Below are 17,887 nucleotides of genomic sequence, written 5' to 3'. Positions count from 1 at the left end.
AAAGAATTACATTCCTTAGCTTATGATAGGATATTACAGAAGATGAGTTCTAGAAATGTTACCATCAGTGGCAGAAGCGCTGGAAAAAGTATGTGCAATCAGAAGGGAACTACTCAGAAGGAGACAACACAAAGTTTGACTAAAACGGTAAGCAACATTGTTTTTTCACATCAGTCTCATTACTTTATTGTCTCACCTCATATATCTAGCTCTCCTGTGGTATCCAAAAACAAAGAATTACATTCTTTAGCTTTTGATAGGATATTACAGAAGATGATTTCGCGAAATCTTACCATCAGTGGCAGAAGCGCTGGAAAAAGTGTGTGCAATCAGAAGGGAACTACTCTGAAGGAGACAACACTAAGTTTGACTAAAACGGTAAGCAACATTGTTTTTTCACATCAGTCTCATTACTTTATTGTCTCACCTCATATATCTAGCTCTTCTGTGGTATCCAAAAACAAAGAATTACATTTTTCATCTTGTTAGGATATTACAGAAGATGAGTTCTCGAAATGTTACCATCAGTGGCAGAAGCGCTGGAAAAAGTGTGTGCAATCAGAAGGGAACTACTCTGAAGGAGACAACACTAAGTTTGACTAAAACGGTAAGCAACATTGTTTCTTCACATCAGTCTCATTACTTTATTGTCTCACCTCATATATCTAGCTCTCCTGTGGTATCCAAAAACAAAGAATTACATTCTTTAGCTTTTGATAGGATATTAAAGAAGATGAGTTCCAGTAATGTTACCATCAGTGGCAGAAGCGCTGGAAAAAGTGTGTGCAATCAGAAGGGAACTACTCTGAAGGAGACAACACAAAGTTTGACTAAAACGGTAAGTAACATTGTTTTTTCACATCAGTTTCATTACTTTATTGTCTCACCTCATATATCTAGCTCTCCTGTGGTATCTAAAAACAAAGAATTACATTCTTAGCTTTTGATAGGATATTACAGAAGATGAGTTCTAGAAATGTTACCATCAGTGGCAGAAGCGCTAGAAAAAGAGTGTGTGCAATCAGAAGGGAACTACTCTGAAGGAGACAACACAAAGTTTGACTAAAACGGTAAGCAACATTGTTTTTTCACATCAGTTTCATTACTTTATTGTCTCACCTCATATATCTAGCTCTCCTGTGATATCCAAAAACAAAGAATTACATTCTTTAGCTTTTGATAGGACATTACAGAAGATGAGTTCTAGAAATATTACCATCAGTGGCAGAAGCGCCAAAAAAAGTGTGTGCAATCAGAAGGGAACTACTCTGAAGGAGACAACACTAAGTTTGACTAAAACGGTAAGCAACATTGTTTTTTCACATCAACCTCATTACTTTATTGTCTCACCTCATATATCTAGCTCTCCTGTGGTGTCCAAAAACAAAGAATTACATTCATCAGCTTTTGATAGGATATTACAGAAGATGAGTTCTAGAAATGTTACCATCAGTGACAGAAGCGCTGGAAAAAGTGTGTGCAATCAGAAGGGAACTACTCTGAAGGAGACAACACTAAGTTTGACTAAAACGGTAAGCAACATTGTTTTTTCACATCAGTCTCATTACTTTATTGTCTCACCTCATATATCTAGCTCTCCTGTGGTATCCAAAAACAAAGAATTACATTCTTTATATTTTTAGGATATTACGAAAGATGAGTTCTAGAAATTTTACCATCAGTGGCATAAGCGCTGGAAAAAGTGTGTGCAATCAGAAGGGAATTACTCTGAAGGAGACAACACTAAGTTTGACTATAACGGTAAGCAACATTGTTTTTTCACATCTGTCTCATTACTTTATTGTCTCACCTCATATATCTAGCTCTCCTGTGGTATCCAAAAACAAAGAATTACATTTTTCATCTTTTTAGGATTTTACAGAAGATGAGTTCTAGAAATGTTACCATCAGTGGCAGAAGCGCTGGAAAAAGTGTGTGCAATCAGAAGGGAACTACTCTGAAGGAGACAACACTAAGTTTGACTAAAACGGTAAGCAACATTGTTTTTTCACATCAGTCTCATTACTTTATTGTCTCACCTCATATATCTAGCTCTCCTGTGGTATCCAAAAACAAAGAATTTTATTCTTTATCTTCTTAGGATATTACAGAAGATGAGTTCTAGAAATGTTACCATCAGTGGCAGAAGCGCTGGAAAAAGTGTGTGCAATCAGAAGGGAACTACTCTGAAGGAGACAACACTAAGTTTAACTAAAACGGTAAGCAACATTGTTTTTTCACATCAGTCTCATTACTTTATTGTCTCACCTCATATATCTAGCTCTCCTGTGGTATCCAAAAACAAAGAATTACATTCTTTAGCTTTTGATAGGATATTACAGAAGATGAGTTCTAGAAATGTTATAATTAGTGGCAGAAGCGCTGGAAAAAATGTGTGCAATCAGAAGGGAACTACTCTGAACGAGACAACACTAAAATTGACTAAAACGGTAAGCAACATTGTTTTTTCACATCACTCTCATTACTTTATTGTCTCACCTCATATATCTAGCTCTCCTGTGGTATCCAAAAACAAAGAATTACATTCTTTATCTTTTTTGGATATTACAGAAGATGAGTTCTAGAAATGTTACCATCAGTGACAGAAGCGCTGGAAAAAGTGTGTGCAATCAGAAGGGAACTACTCTGAGGGGAGGCAACACTAAGTTTGACTAAAACGGTAAGCAACATTGTTTTTTCACATCAGTCTCATTACTTTATTGTCTCACCTCATATATCTAGCTCTCCTGTGGTATCCAAAAACAAAGAATTACATTCTTTAGGTTTTGATAGGATATTACAGAAGATGAGTTCTAGAAATGTTACCATCAGTGGCAGAAGCGCTGGAAAAAGTGTGTGCAATCAGAGGGGAACTACTCTGAAGGAGACAACACTAAGTTTGACTAAAACGGTAAGCAACATTGTTTTTTCACATCAGTCTCATTACTTATTGTCTCACCTCATATATCTAGCTCTCCTGATGTATCCAAAAACAAAGAATTACATTCTTTAGCTTTTGATAGGATATTACAGAAGATGAGTTCTAGAAATGTTACCATCAGTGGCAGAAGCGTTGGAAAAAGTGTGTGGAATCAGAAGGGAACTACTCTGAAGGAGACAACACTAAGTTTGACTAAAACGGTAAGAAACATAGTTTCTTCACATCAGTCTCATTACTTTATTGTCTCACCTCATATATCTAGCTCTCCTGTATTATCCAAAAACAAAAAATTACATTCTTTAGCTTTTGATAGGATATTACAGAAGATGAGTTCTAGAAATGTTACCATCAGTGGCAGAAGCGTTGGAAAAAGTGTGTGGAATCAGAAGGGAACTACTCTGAAGGAGACAACACTAAGTTTGACTAAAACGGTAAGCAACATTGTTTCTTCACATCAGTCTCATTTCTTTATTGTCTCACCTCATATATCTAGCTCTCCTGTATTATCCAAAAACAAAAAATTACATTCTTTAGCTTTTGATAGGATATTACAGAAGATGCGTTCCAGTAATGTTACCATCAGTGGCAGAAGCGCTGGAAAAAGTGTGTGCAATCAGAAGGGAACCACTCTGAAGGAGACAACACTAAGTTTGACTAAAACGGTAAGCAACATTGCTTTTTCACATCACTCTCATTACTTTATTGTCTCACCTCATATAACTAGCTCTCCTGTGGTATCCAAAAACAAAGAATTACATTCTTTTTCATTTTTGGATATTACAGAAGATGAGTTCTAGAAATGTTACCATCAGTAACAGAAGCGCTGGAAAAACTGTGTGCAATCAGAAGGGAACTACTCTGAAGGAGGCAACACTAAGTTTGACTAAAACGGTAAGCAACATTGTTTTTTCACATCAGTCTCATTACTTTATTGTCTCACCTCATATATCTAGCTCTCCTGTGGTATCCAAAAACAAAGAATTACATTCTTTTGGTTTTGATAGGATATTACAGAAGATGAGTTTTAGAAATGTTACCATCAGTGGCAGAAGCGCTGGAAAAAGTGTGTGCAATCAGACGGGAACTACTCTGAAGGAGACAACACTAAGTTTGACTAAAACGGTAAGCAACATTGTTTTTTCACATCAGTCTCATTACTTATTGTCTCACCTCATATATCTAGCTCTCCTGTGGTATCCAAAAACAAAGAATTACATTCTTTAGCTTTTGATAGGATATTACAGAAGATGAGTTCTAGAAATGTTACCATCAGTGGCAGAAGCGTTGGAAAAAGTGTGTGCAATCAGAAGGGAACTGCTCTGAAGGAGACAACACTAAGTTTGACTAAAACGGTAAGCAACATTGTTTTTTCACATCAGTCTCATTACTTTATTGTCTCGCCTCATATATGTAGCTCTCCTGTGGTATCCAAAAACAAAGAATTACATTCTTTAGCTTTTGATAGGATATTATAGAAGATGAGTTCCAGAAATGTTACCATCAGTGGCAGAAGCGCTGGAAAAAGTGTGTGCAATCAGAAGGGAACTACTCTGAAGGAGACAACAGTAATTTTGACTGAAACATAAGCAACATTGTTTTTTCACATTAGTCTCATTACTTTATTGTCTCACCTCATATATCTAGCTCTCCTGTGGTATCCAAAAACAAAGAATTACATTCTTTATCTTTTTAGGATATTACAGAAGATGAGTTCTAGAAATGTTACCTTCAGTGGCAGAAGCGCTGGAAAAAGTGTGTGCAATCAGAAGGGAACTACTCTGAAGGAGACAACACTAAGTTTGACTAAAACGGTAAGCAACATTGTTTTTTCACTTCAGTCTCATTACTTTATTGTCTCACCTCATATATCTAGCTCTCATGTGGTATCCAAAAACAAAGAATTACATTCCTCATCTTTTTAGGATATTACAGAAGATGAGTTCTAAAAATGTTACCATCAGTGGCAGAAGCGCTGGAAAAAGTGTGTGCAATCAGAAGGGAACTACTCTGAAGGAGACAACACAAAGTTTGACTAAAACGGTAAGCAACGTTGTTTTTTCACATCAGTCTCATTACTTTATTGTCTCACCTCATATATCTAGCTCTCCTGTGGTATCCAAAAACAAAGAATTACATTCTTTATATTTTTAGGATATTACGAAAGATGAGTTCTAGAAATTTTACCATCAGTGGCATAAGCGCTGGAAAAAGTGTGTGCAATCAGAAGGGAACTACTCTGAAGGAGACAACACTAAGTTTGACTAAAACGGTAAGCAACATTGTTTTTTCACATCAGTCTCATTACTTTATTGTCTCACCTCATATATCTAGCTCCTCTGTGGTATCCAAAAACAAAGAATTACATTTTTCATCTTGTTAGGATATTACAGAAGATGAGTTCTAGAAATGTTACCATCAGTGGCAGAAGCGCTGGAAAAAGTGTGTGCAATCAGAAGGGAACTTCTCTGAAGGAGACAACACTAAGTTTGACTAAAACGGTAAGCAACATTGTTTCTTCACATCAGTCTCATTACTTTATTGTCTCACCTCTTATATCTAGCTCTCCTGTGGTATCCAAAAACAAAGAATTACATTCTTTAGCTTTTGATAGGATATTAAAGAAGATGAGTTCCAGTAATGTTACCATCAGTGGCAGAAGCGCTGGAAAAAGTGTGTGGAATCAGAAGGGAACTACTCTGAAGGAGACAACACGAAGTTTGACTAAAACGGTAAGTAACATTGTTTTTTCACATCAGTTTCATTACTTTATTGTCTCACCTCATATATCTAGCTCTCCTGTGGTATCCAAAAACAAAGAATTACATTCTTAGCTTTTGATAGGATATTACAGAAGATGAGTTCTAGAAATGTTACCATCAGTGGCAGAAGCGCTAGAAAAAGAGTGTGTGCAATCAGAAGGGAACTACTCTGAAGGAGACAACACAAAGTTTGACTAAAACGGTAAGCAACATTGTTTTTTCACATCAGTTTCATTACTTTATTGTCTCACCTCATATATCTAGCTCTCCTGTGGTATCCAAAAACAAAGAATTACATTCTTTAGCTTTTGATAGGATATTACAGAAGATGAGTTCTAGAAATATTACCATCAGTGGCAGAAGCGTCAAAAAAAGTGTGTGCAATCAGAAGGGAACTACTCTGAAGGAGACAACACTAAGTTTGACTAAAACGGTAAGCAACATTGTTTTTTCACATCAACCTCACTACTTTATTGTCTCACCTCATATATCTAGCTCTCCTGTGGTATCCAAAAACAAAGAATTACATTCATCAGCTTTTGATAGGATATTACAGAAGATGAGTTCTAGAAATGTTACCATCAGTGACAGAAGCGCTGGAAAAAGTGTGTGCAATCAGAAGGGAACTACTCTGAAGGAGACAACACTAAGTTTGACTAAAACGGTAAGCAACATTGTTTTTTCACATCAGTCTCATTACTTTATTGTCTCACCTCATATATCTAGCTCTCCTGTGGTATCCAAAAACAAAGAATTACATTCTTTATTTTTTAGGATATTACGAAAGATGAGTTCTAGAAATTTTACCATCAGTGGCATAAGCGCTGGAAAAAGTGTGTGCAATCAGAAGGGAATTACTCTGAAGGAGACAACACTAAGTTTGACTAAAACGGTAAGCAACATTGTTTTTTCACATCAGTCTCATTACTTTATTGTCTCACCCCATATATCTAGCTCTCCTGTGGTATCCAAAAACAGAGAATTACATTTTTCATCTTTTTAGGATATTACAGAAGATGAGTTCTAGAAATGTTACCATCAGTGGCAGGAGCGCTGGAAAAAGTGTGTGCAATCAGAAGGGAACTACTCTGAAGGAGACAACACTAAGTTTGACTAAAACGGTAAGCAACATTGTTTTTTCACATCAGTCTCATTACTTTATTGTCTCACCTCATATATCTAGCTCTCCTGTGGTATCCAAAAACAAAGAATTACATTCTTTATCTTCTTAGGATATTACAGAAGATGAGTTCTAGAAATGTTACCATCAGTGGCAGAAGCGCTGGAAAAAGTGTGTGCAATCAGAAGGGAACTACTCTGAAGGAGACAACACTAAGTTTAACTAAAACGGTAAGCAACATTGTTTTTTCACATCAGTCTCATTACTTTATTGTCTCACCTCATATATCTAGCTCTCCTGTGGTATCCAAAAACAAAGAATTACATTCTTTAGCTTTTGATAGGATATTACAGAAGATGAGTTCTAGAAATGTTACCATTAGTGGCAGAAGCGCTGGAAAAAATGTGTGCAATCAGAAGGGAACTACTCTGAAGGAGACAACACTAAAATTGACTAAAACGGTAAGCAACATTGTTTTTTCACATCACTCTCATTACTTTATTGTCTCACCTCATATATCTAGCTCTCCTGTGGTATCCAAAAGCAAAGAATTACATTCTTTATCTTTTTTGGATATTACAGAAGATGAGTTCTAGAAATGTTACCATCAGTGACAGAAGCGCTGGAAAAAGTGTGTGCAATCAGAAGGGAACTACTCTGAAGGAGACAACACTAAGTTTAACTAAAACGGTAAGCAACATTGTTTTTTCACATCAGTCTCATTACTTTATTGTCTCACCTCATATATCTAGCTCTCCTGTGGTATCCAAAAACAAAGAATTACATTCTTTAGCTTTTGATAGGATATTACAGAAGATGAGTTCTAGAAATGTTACCATTAGTGGCAGAAGCGCTGGAAAAAATGTGTGCAATCAGAAGGGAACTACTCTGAAGGAGACAACACTAAGTTTGACTAAAACGGTAAGCAACATTGTTTCTTCACATCAGTCTCATTACTTTATTGTCTCACCTCATATATCTAGCTCTCCTGTATTATCCAAAAACAAAAAATTACATTCTTTAGCCTTTGATAGGATATTACAGAAGATGCGTTCCAGTAATGTTACCATCAGTGGCAGAAGCGCTGGAAAAAGTGTGTGCAATCAGAAGGGAACCACTCTGAAGGAGACAACACTAAGTTTGACTAAAACGGTAATAACATTGTTTTTTCACATCACTCTCATTACTTTATTGTCTCACCTCATATATCTAGCTCTCCTGTGGTATCCAAAAACAAAGAATTACATTCTTTATCATTTTTGGATATTACAGAAGATGAGTTCTAGAAATGTTACCATCAGTAACAGAAGCGCTGGAAAAACTGTGTGCAATCAGAAGGGAACTACTCTGAAGGAGGCAACACTAAGTTTGACTAAAACAGTAAGCAACATGGTTTTTTCACATCAGTCTCATTACTTTATTGTCTCACCTCATATATCTAGCTCTCCTGTGGTATCCAAAAACAAAGAATTACATTCTTTTGGTTTTGATAGGATATTACAGAAGATGAGTTCTAGAAATGTTACCATCAGTGACAGAAGCGCTGGAAAAAGTGTGTGCAATCAGAAGGGAACTACTCTGAAGGAGACAACAGTAAGTTTGACTAAAACGGTAAGCAACATTGTTTTTTCACATCAGTCTCATTACTTATTGTCTCACCTCATATATCTAGCTCTGCTGTGGTATCCAAAAACAAAGAATTACATTCTTTAGCTTTTGATAGGATATTACAGAAGATGAGTTCTAGAAATGTTACCATCAGTGGCAGAAGCGTTGGAAAAAGTGTGTGGAATCAGAAGCGAACTACTCTGAAGGAGACAACACTAAGTTTGACTAAAACGGTAAGCAACATTGATTTTCACATCAGTCTCATTACTTTATTGTCTCGCCTCATATATGTAGCTCTCCTGTGGTATCCAAAAACAAAGAATTACATTCTTTAGCTTTTGATAGGATATTACAGAAGATGAGTTCCAGAAATGTTACCATCAGTGGCAGAAGCGCTTGAAAAAGTGTGTGCAATCAGAAGGGAACTACTCTGAAGGAGACAACAGTAATTTTGAAGAAAACATAAGCAACATTGTTTTTTCACATTAGTCTCATTACTTTATTGTCTCACCTCATATATCTAGCTCTCCTGTGGTATCCAAAAACAAAGAATTACATTCTTTATCTTTTTAGGATATTACAGAAGATGAGTTCTAGAAATGTTACCTTCACTGGCAGAAGCGCTGGAAAAAGTGTGTGCAATCAGAAGGGAACTACTCTGAAGGAGACAACACTAAGTTTGACTAAAACGGTAAGCAACATTGTTTTTTCACATCAGTCTCATTACTTTATTGTCTCACCTCATATATCTAGCTCTCCGGTGGTATCCAAAAACAAAGAATTACATTCTTCATCTTTTTAGGATATTACAGAAGATGAGTTCTAAAAATGTTACCATCAGTGGCAGAAGGGCTGGAAAAAGTGTGTGCAATCACAAGGGAACTACTCTGAAGGAGACTACACTAAGTTTGACTAAAACGGTAAGCAACATTGTTTTTTCACATCAGTCTCATTACTTTATTGTCTCACCTCATATATCTAGCTCTCCTGTGGTATCCAAAAACAAAGAATTACATTCTTTATCATTTTTGGATATTACAGAAGATGAGTTCTAGAAATGTAACCATCAGTGGCAGAAGCGCTGGAAAAAGTGTGTGCAATCCGAAGGGAACTACTCTGAAGGAGACAACACTAAGTTTGACTAAAACTGTAGCAACATTGTTTTTTGACATCAGTGTCGTTACTTTATTGTCTCACCTCATATATCTAGCTCTCCTGTGGTATCCAAAAACAAAGAATTACATTCTTTAGCTTTTGATAGGATATTACAGAAGATGAGTTCCAGAAATGTTACCATCAGTGGCAGAAGCGCTTGAAAAAGTGTGTGCAATCAGAAGGGAACTACTCTGAAGGAGACAACAGTAATTTTGAAGAAAACATAAGCAACATTGTTTTTTCACATTAGTCTCATTACTTTATTGTCTCACCTCATATATCTAGCTCTCCTGTGGTATCCAAAAACAAAGAATTACATTCTTTATCTTTTTAGGATATTACAGAAGATGAGTTCTAGAAATGTTACCTTCACTGGCAGAAGCGCTGGAAAAAGTGTGTGCAATCAGAAGGGAACTACTCTGAAGGAGACAACACTAAGTTTGACTAAAACGGTAAGCAACATTGTTTTTTCACATCAGTCTCATTACTTTATTGTCTCACCTCATATATCTAGCTCTCCTGTGGTATCCAAAAACAAAGAATTACATTCTTCATCTTTTTAGGATATTACAGAAGATGAGTTCTAAAAATGTTACCATCAGTGGCAGAAGCGCTGGAAAAAGTGTGTGCAATCAGAAGGGAACTACTCTGAAGGAGACAACACTAAGTTTGACTAAAACGGTAAGCAACATTGTTTTTTCACATCAGTCTCATTACTTTAGTGTCTCACCTCATATATCTAGCTCTCCTGTGGTATCCAAAAACAAAGAGTTACATTCTTTAGCTTTTGATAGGATATTACAGAAGATGAGTTCCAGAAATGTTACCATCAGTGGCAGAAGCACTGGAAAAAGTGTGTGCAATCAGAAGGGAACTACTCTGAAGGAGACAACACTAAGTTTGACTAAAACGGTAAGCAACATTGTTTTTTCACATCAGTCTCATTGCTTTATTGTCTCACCTCATATATCTAGCTCTCCTGTGGTATCCAAAGACAAAGAATTACATTCTTTATCTTTTTAGGATATTACAGAAGATGAGTTCTAGAAATGTTACCATCAGTGGCAGAGGCGCTGCAAAAAGTGTGTGGAATCAGAAGGGAACTACTCTGAAGGAGACAACACAAAGTTTGACTAAAACGGTAAGCAACATTGTTTTTTCACATCAGTTTCATTACTTTATTGTCTCAACTTACATATCTAGCTCTCCTGTGGTATCCAAAAACAAAGAATTACATTCTTTGGCTTTTGATACGATATTACAGAATGATGAGTTCTAGAAATGTTACCATCAGTGGCAGAAGCGCTGGAAAAAGTGTGTGCAATCAGAAGGGAACTCCTCTGAAGGAGACAACACTAAGTTTGACTAAAACGGTAAGCAACATTGTTATTTCACATCAGTCTCATTACTTTATTGTCTCACCTCATATATCTGTCTGTGCTGTGGTATCCAAAAACAAAGAATTACATTCTTTAGCTTTTTAGGATATTACAGTAGATGTGTTCTAGAAATGTTACCATCAGTGGCAGAAGCGCTGGAAAAAGTGTGTGCAATCAGAAGGGAACTACTCTGAAGGAGACAACACTAAGTTTGACTAAAACTGTAGCAACATTGTTTTCTGACATCAGTCTCGTTACTTTATTGAATCACCTCATATATCTAGCTCTCGTGTGGTATCCAAAAACAAAGAATTACATTCTTTAGCTTTTGATAGGATATTACAGAAGATAAGTTCCAGAAATGTTACCATCAGTGGCAGAAGCGCTGGAGAAAGTGTGTGCAATCAGAAGGGAACTACTCTGAAGGAGACAACACTAAGTTTGACTAAAACTGTAAGCAACATTGTTTTGTCACATCAGTCTCATTACTTTATTGTCTCGCCTCATATATGTAGCTCTCCTGTTGTATCCAAAAACAAAGAATTACATTCTTTAGCTTTTCATAGGATATTACAGAAGATGAGTTCCAGAAATGTTACCATCAGTGGCAGAAGCGCTGGAAAAAGTGTGTGCAATCAGAAGGGAACTACTCTGAAGGAGACAACACTAATTTTGACTAAAACATAAGCAACATTGTTTTTTCACATTAGTCTCATTACTTTATTGTCTCACCTCATATATCTAGCTCTCCTGTGGTATCCAAAAACAAAGAATTACATTCTTTATCTTTTTAGGATATTACAGAAGATGAGTTCTAGAAATGTTACCATCAGAGGCAGAAGCGCTGGAAAAAGTGTGTGCAATCAGAAGGGAACTACTCTGAAGGAGACAACACTAAGTTTGACTAAAACGGTAAGCAACATTGTTTTTTCACATCAGTCTCATTACTTTATTGTCTCACCTCATATATCTAGCTCTCCTGTGGTATCCAAAAACAAAGAATTACATTCTTTATCTTTTTAGGATATTACAGAAGATGAGTTCTAGAAATGTTACCATCAGTGGCAGAAGCGCTGGAAAAAGTGTGTGCAATCAGAAGGGAACTACTCTGAAGGAGACAACACTAAGTTTGACTAAAACGGTAAGCAACATTGTTTTTCCACATCAGTTTCATTACTTTATTGTCACAACTCACATATCTAGCTCTCCTGTGGTATCCAAAAACAAAGAATTACATTCTTTGGCTTTTGATACGATATTATAGAAGATGAGTTCTAGAAATGTTACCATCAGTGGCATAAGCACTGGAAAAAGTGTGTGCAATCAGAAGGGAACTACTCTGAAGGAGACAACACTAAGTTTGACTAAAACGGTAAGCAACATTGTTATTTCACATCAGTCTCATTACTTTATTGTCTCACCTCTTACATCTAGCTCTCCTGTGGTATCCAAAAACAAGGAATTACATTCTTTTTCTTTTTAGGATATTACAGTAGATGTGTTCTAGAAATGTTACCATCAGTGGCAGGAGCGCTGGAAAAAGTGTGTGCAATCAGAAGGGAACTACTCTGAAGGAGACAACACTAAGTTTGACTAAAACGGTAAGCAACATTGTTTTTTGACATCAGTCTCGTTACTTTATTGTCTCACCTCATATATCTAGCTCTCCTGTGGTATCCAAAAGTAAAGAATTACATTCTTTAGCGTTTGATAGGATATTACAGAAGATAAGTTCCAGAAATGTTACCATCAGTGGCAGAAGCGCTGGAGAAAGTGTGTGCAATCGGAAGGGAACTACTCTAAAGGAGACAACACTAAGTTTGACAAAAACTGTAAGCAACATTGTTTGTTCACATCAGTCTCATTACTTTATTGTCTCACCTCATATATCTAGCTCTCCTGTGGTATCCAAAAACAAAGAATTACATTCTTTAGCTTTTGATAGGATATTACAGAAGATGAGTTCTACAAATGTTACCATCAGTGGCAGATGCGCTGGAAATGGTGTGTGCAATCAGAAGGGAACAACTCTGAACGAGACAACACTCAGTTTGACTAAAACGGTAAGCAACATTGTTTTTCACATCAGTCTCATTACTTTATTGTCTCACCTCATATATCTGTCTGTCCTGTGGTATCCAAAAAGAAAGAATTACATTCTTCATCTTTTTAGGATATTACAGAAGATGAGTTCCAGAAATGTTACCATCAGTGGCAGAAGCGCTGGAAAAAGTGTGTGCAATCAGAAGGGAACTACTCTGAAGGAGACAATACTAAGTTTGACTAAACGGTAAGCAACATTGTTTTTTCACATCAGTCTCCTTACTTTATTGTCTCACCTCATATATCTAGCTCTCCTGTGGTATCCAAAAACAAAGAATTTCATTCTTTATATTTTTAGGATATTACAGAGGATGAGTTTTAGAAATGTTACCATCAGTGGCAGAAGCGCTGGAAAAAGTGTGTGCAATCAGAAGGGAACTACTCTGAAGGAGACAACACTAAGTATGACTAAAACGGTAAGCAACATTGTTTTTTCACATCAGTCTCATTACTTCATTGTCTCACCTCATATATCTAGCTCTCCTGTGGTATCCAAAAACTAAGAATTACATTCTTTAGCTTTTGATAGGATATTACAGAAGATGAGTTCCAGAAATGTTACCATCAGTGGCAGAAGCGCTGGAAAAAGTGTGTGCAATCAGAAGGGAACTACTCTGAAGGAGACTAAACAAAGTTTGACTAAAACGGTAAGCAACATTGTTTTTTCACATCAGTCTTATTACTTTATTGTCTCACCTCATATATCTAGCTCTCCTGTGGTATCCAAAAACAAAGAATTACATTCTTTTTCTCTTTAGGATATTACAGAAGATGAGTTCTAGAAATGTTACCATCAGTGGCAGAAGCGCTGGAAAAAGTGTGTGCAATCAGAAGGGAAATACTCTGAACGAGACAACACTCAGTTTGACTAAAACGGTAAGCAACATTGTTTTTCACATCAGTCTCATTACTTTATTGTCTCACCTAATATATATCTGTCTGTCCTGTGGTATCCAAAAACAAAGAATTCCATTCTTTAGCTTTTTAGGATATTACAGTAGATGTGTTCTAGAAATGTTACCATCAGTGGCAGAAGCGCTGGAAAGAGTGTGTGCAATCAGAAGGGAACTACTCTGAAGGAGACAACACTAAGTTTGACTAAAGCGGTAAGCAACATTGTTTTTTGACATCAGTCTCGTTACTTTATTGTCTCACCTCATATATCTAGCTCTCCTGTGGTATCCAAAAACAAAGAATTACATTCTTTAGCTTTTGATAGGATATTACAGAAGATAAGTTCCAGAAATGTTACCATCAGTGGCAGAAGCGCTGGAGAAAGTGTGTGCAATCAGAAGGGAACTACTCTGAAGGAGACAACACTAAGTTTGACTAAAACTGTAAGCAACATTGTTTGTTCACATCAGTCTCATTACTTTATTCTCTCACCTCATATATCAAGCTCTCCTGTGGTATCCAAAAACAAAGAATTACATTCTTTAGCTTTTGATAGGATATTACAGGAGATGAGTTCTAGAAATATTACCATCAGTGGCAGAAGCGCTGGAAATGGTGTGTGCAATCAGAAGGGAACTACTCTGAAGGAGACAACACTAAGTTTGACTAAACCGGTAAGCAACATTGTTTTTTCACATCAGTCTCATTACTTTATTGTCTCACCTCATATATCCAGCTCTCCTGTGGTATCCAAAAACAAAGAATTACATTCTTTAGCTTTTAATAGGATATTACAGAAGATGAGTTCCAGAAATGTTACCATCAGTGGCAGAAGCGCTGGAAAAAGTGTGTGCAATCGGAAGGGAATAACTCTGAATGAGACAACACTAAGTTTGACTAAAACGGTAAGCAACATTGTTTTTTCACATCAGTCTCATTACTTTATTGTCTTACCTCATATATCTAGCTCTCCTGTGGTATCCAAAAACAAAGAATTACATTCTTTAGCTTTTGATAGGATATTACAGGAGATGAGTTCCAGAAATGTTACCATCAGTGGCAGAAGCGCTGGAAAAAGTGTGTGCAATCAGAAGGGAACTACTCTGAAGGAGACAACACTAAGTTTTACTAAAACGGCAAGCAACATTGTTTTTTCACATCAGTCTCATTACTTTATTGTCTCACCTCATATATCTAGCTCTCCTGTGGTATCCAAAAATAAAGAATTACATTCTTTAGCTTTTGATAGGATATTACAGAAGAAGAGATCCAGAAATGTTACCATCAGTGGCAGAAGCGTTGGAAAAAGTGTGTGCAATCAGAAGAGAACTACTCTGAAGGAGACAACACTAAGTTTGACTAAAACGGTAAGCAACATTGTTTTTTCACATCAGTCTCATTACTTTATTGTCTCACCTCATATATCTAGCTCTCCTGTGGTATCCAAAAACTAAGAATTACATTCTTTAGCTTTTGATAGGATATTATAGAAGATGAGTTCTAGAAATGTTACCATCAGTGGCAGAAGCGCTGGAAAAAGTGTGTGCAATCAGGAGGGAACTACTCTGATGGAGACAACACTAAGTTTGAATAAAACGGTAAGCAACATTGTTTCTTCACTTCAGTCTCATTACTTTATTGGCTCACCTCATATATCTAGCTCTCCTGTGGTATCCAAAAAGAAAGAATTACATTCTTCATCTTTTTAGGATATTACAGAAGATGAGTTCCAGAAATGTTACCATCAGTGGCAGAAGCGCTGGAAAAAGGGTGTGCAATCAGAAGGGAACTACTCTGAAGGAGACAATACTAAGTTTGACTAAAACGGTAATGAACATTGTTTTTTCACATCAGTCTCATTACTTTATTGTCTCACCTCATATATCTAGCTCTCCTGTGGTATCCAAAAACAAAGAATTTCATTCTTTATCTTTTTAGGATATTACAGAGGATGAGTTTTAGAAATGTTACCATAAGTGGCAGAAGCGCTGGAAAAAGTGTGTGCAATCAGAAGGGAACTACTCTGAATGAGACAACACTAAGTATGACTAAAACGGTAAGCAACATTGTTTTTTCACATCAGTCTCATTACTTCATTGTCTCACCTCATTTATCTAGCTCTCCTGTGGTATCCAAAAACTAAGAATTACATTCTTTAGCTTTTGATAGGATATTACAGAAGATGAGTTCTAGAAATGTTACCATCAGTGGCAGAAGCGCTGGAAAAAGTGTGTGCAATCAGAAGGGAAATACTCTGAAGGAGACTAAACAAAGTTTGACTAAAACGGTAAGCAACATTGTTTTTTCACATCAGTCTTATTACTTTATTGTCTCACCTCATATATCTAGCTCTCCTGTGGTATCCAAAAACAAAGAATTACATTCTTTATCTCTTTAGGATATTACAGAAGATGAGTTCTAGAAATGTTACCATCAGTGGCAGAAGCGCTGGAAAAAGTGTGTGCAATCAGAAGGGAAATACTCTGAAGGAGACAAAACTAAGTTTGACTAAAACGGTAAGCAACATTGTTTTTTCACATCAGTCTCATTACTTTATTGTCTCACCTCATATATCTAGCTCTCCTGTGGTATCCAAAAACTAAGAATTACATTCTTTAGCTTTTGATAGGATATTACAGAAGATGAGTTCGAGAAACGTTACCAACAGTTGCAGAAGCGCTGGAAAAAGTGTGTGCAATCAGAAGGGAACTACTCTGAAGGAGACAACACAAAGTTTGACTAAAACGGTAAGCAACATTGTTTTTTCACATCAGTCTCTTTACTTTATTGTCTCACCTCATATATCTAGCTCTCCTGTGGTATCCAAAAACAAAGAATTACATTCTTTAGCTTTTGATAGGATATTATAGAAGATGAGTTCTAGAAATATTACCATCAGTGGCAGAAGCGCTGGAAAAAGTGTGTGCAATCAGAAGGGAACTACTCTGAAGGAGACAACACTAAGTTTGACTAAAACGGTAAGCAACATTGTTTTTTCACATCAGTCTCATTACTTTAATGTCTCACCTCATATATCTAGCTCTCCTGTGGTATCCAAAAATAAAGAATTACATTCTTTAGGTTTTGTTAGGATATTACAGAAGATGAGTTCTAGAAATGTTACCATCAGTGGCAGATGCGCTGGAAAAAGTGTGTGCAATCAGAAGGGAACTACTCTGAAGGAGACAACACTAAGTTTGACTAAAACGGTAAGCAACATTGTTTTTTCACATCAGTCTTATTACTTTATTGTCTCACCTCATATATCTAGCTCTCCTGTGGTATCCAAAAACAAAGAATTACATTCTTTATCTTTTTAGGATATTACAGAAGATGATTTCTAGAAATGTTACCATCAGTGGCAGAAGCGCTGGAAAAAGTGTGTGCAAACAGAAGAGAACTACCATGAAGGAGACAACACTAAGTTTGACTAAAACGGTAAGCAACATTGTTTTTTCACATCTGTCTCATTACTTTATTATCTCACCTCATATATCTAGCTCTCCTGTGGTATCCAAAAACAAAGAATTACATTCTTTAGCTTTAGATAGGATATTTCAGAAGATGAGTTCCAGAAATGTTACCATCAGTGGCAGAAGCGCTGGAAAAAGTGTGTGCAATCAGAAGGGAACTACTCTGAAGGAGACAACACTAAGTTTGACAAAAACGGTAAGGAACATTGTTTTTTCACATCAGTCTCATTACTTTATTGTCTCACCTCATATATCTAGCTCTCCTGTGGTATCCAAAAAGAAAGAATTACACTCTTTATCTTTTTAGGATATTAAAGGAGATGAGTTCTAGAAATGTTACCATCAGTGGCAGATGCGCTGGAAAAAGTGTGTGCAATCAGAAGGGAACTACTCTTAAGGGGACAACACTAAGTTTGATTAAAACGGTAAGCAACATTGTTTTTTCACATCAGTCT

This window comes from Schistocerca gregaria, chromosome 5 (assembly GCF_023897955.1).
Source record: "Schistocerca gregaria isolate iqSchGreg1 chromosome 5, iqSchGreg1.2, whole genome shotgun sequence".
In the NCBI taxonomy this organism is placed as follows: domain Eukaryota; kingdom Metazoa; phylum Arthropoda; class Insecta; order Orthoptera; family Acrididae; genus Schistocerca; species Schistocerca gregaria.
Note: the sequence above shows the minus strand (reverse complement) of the source record.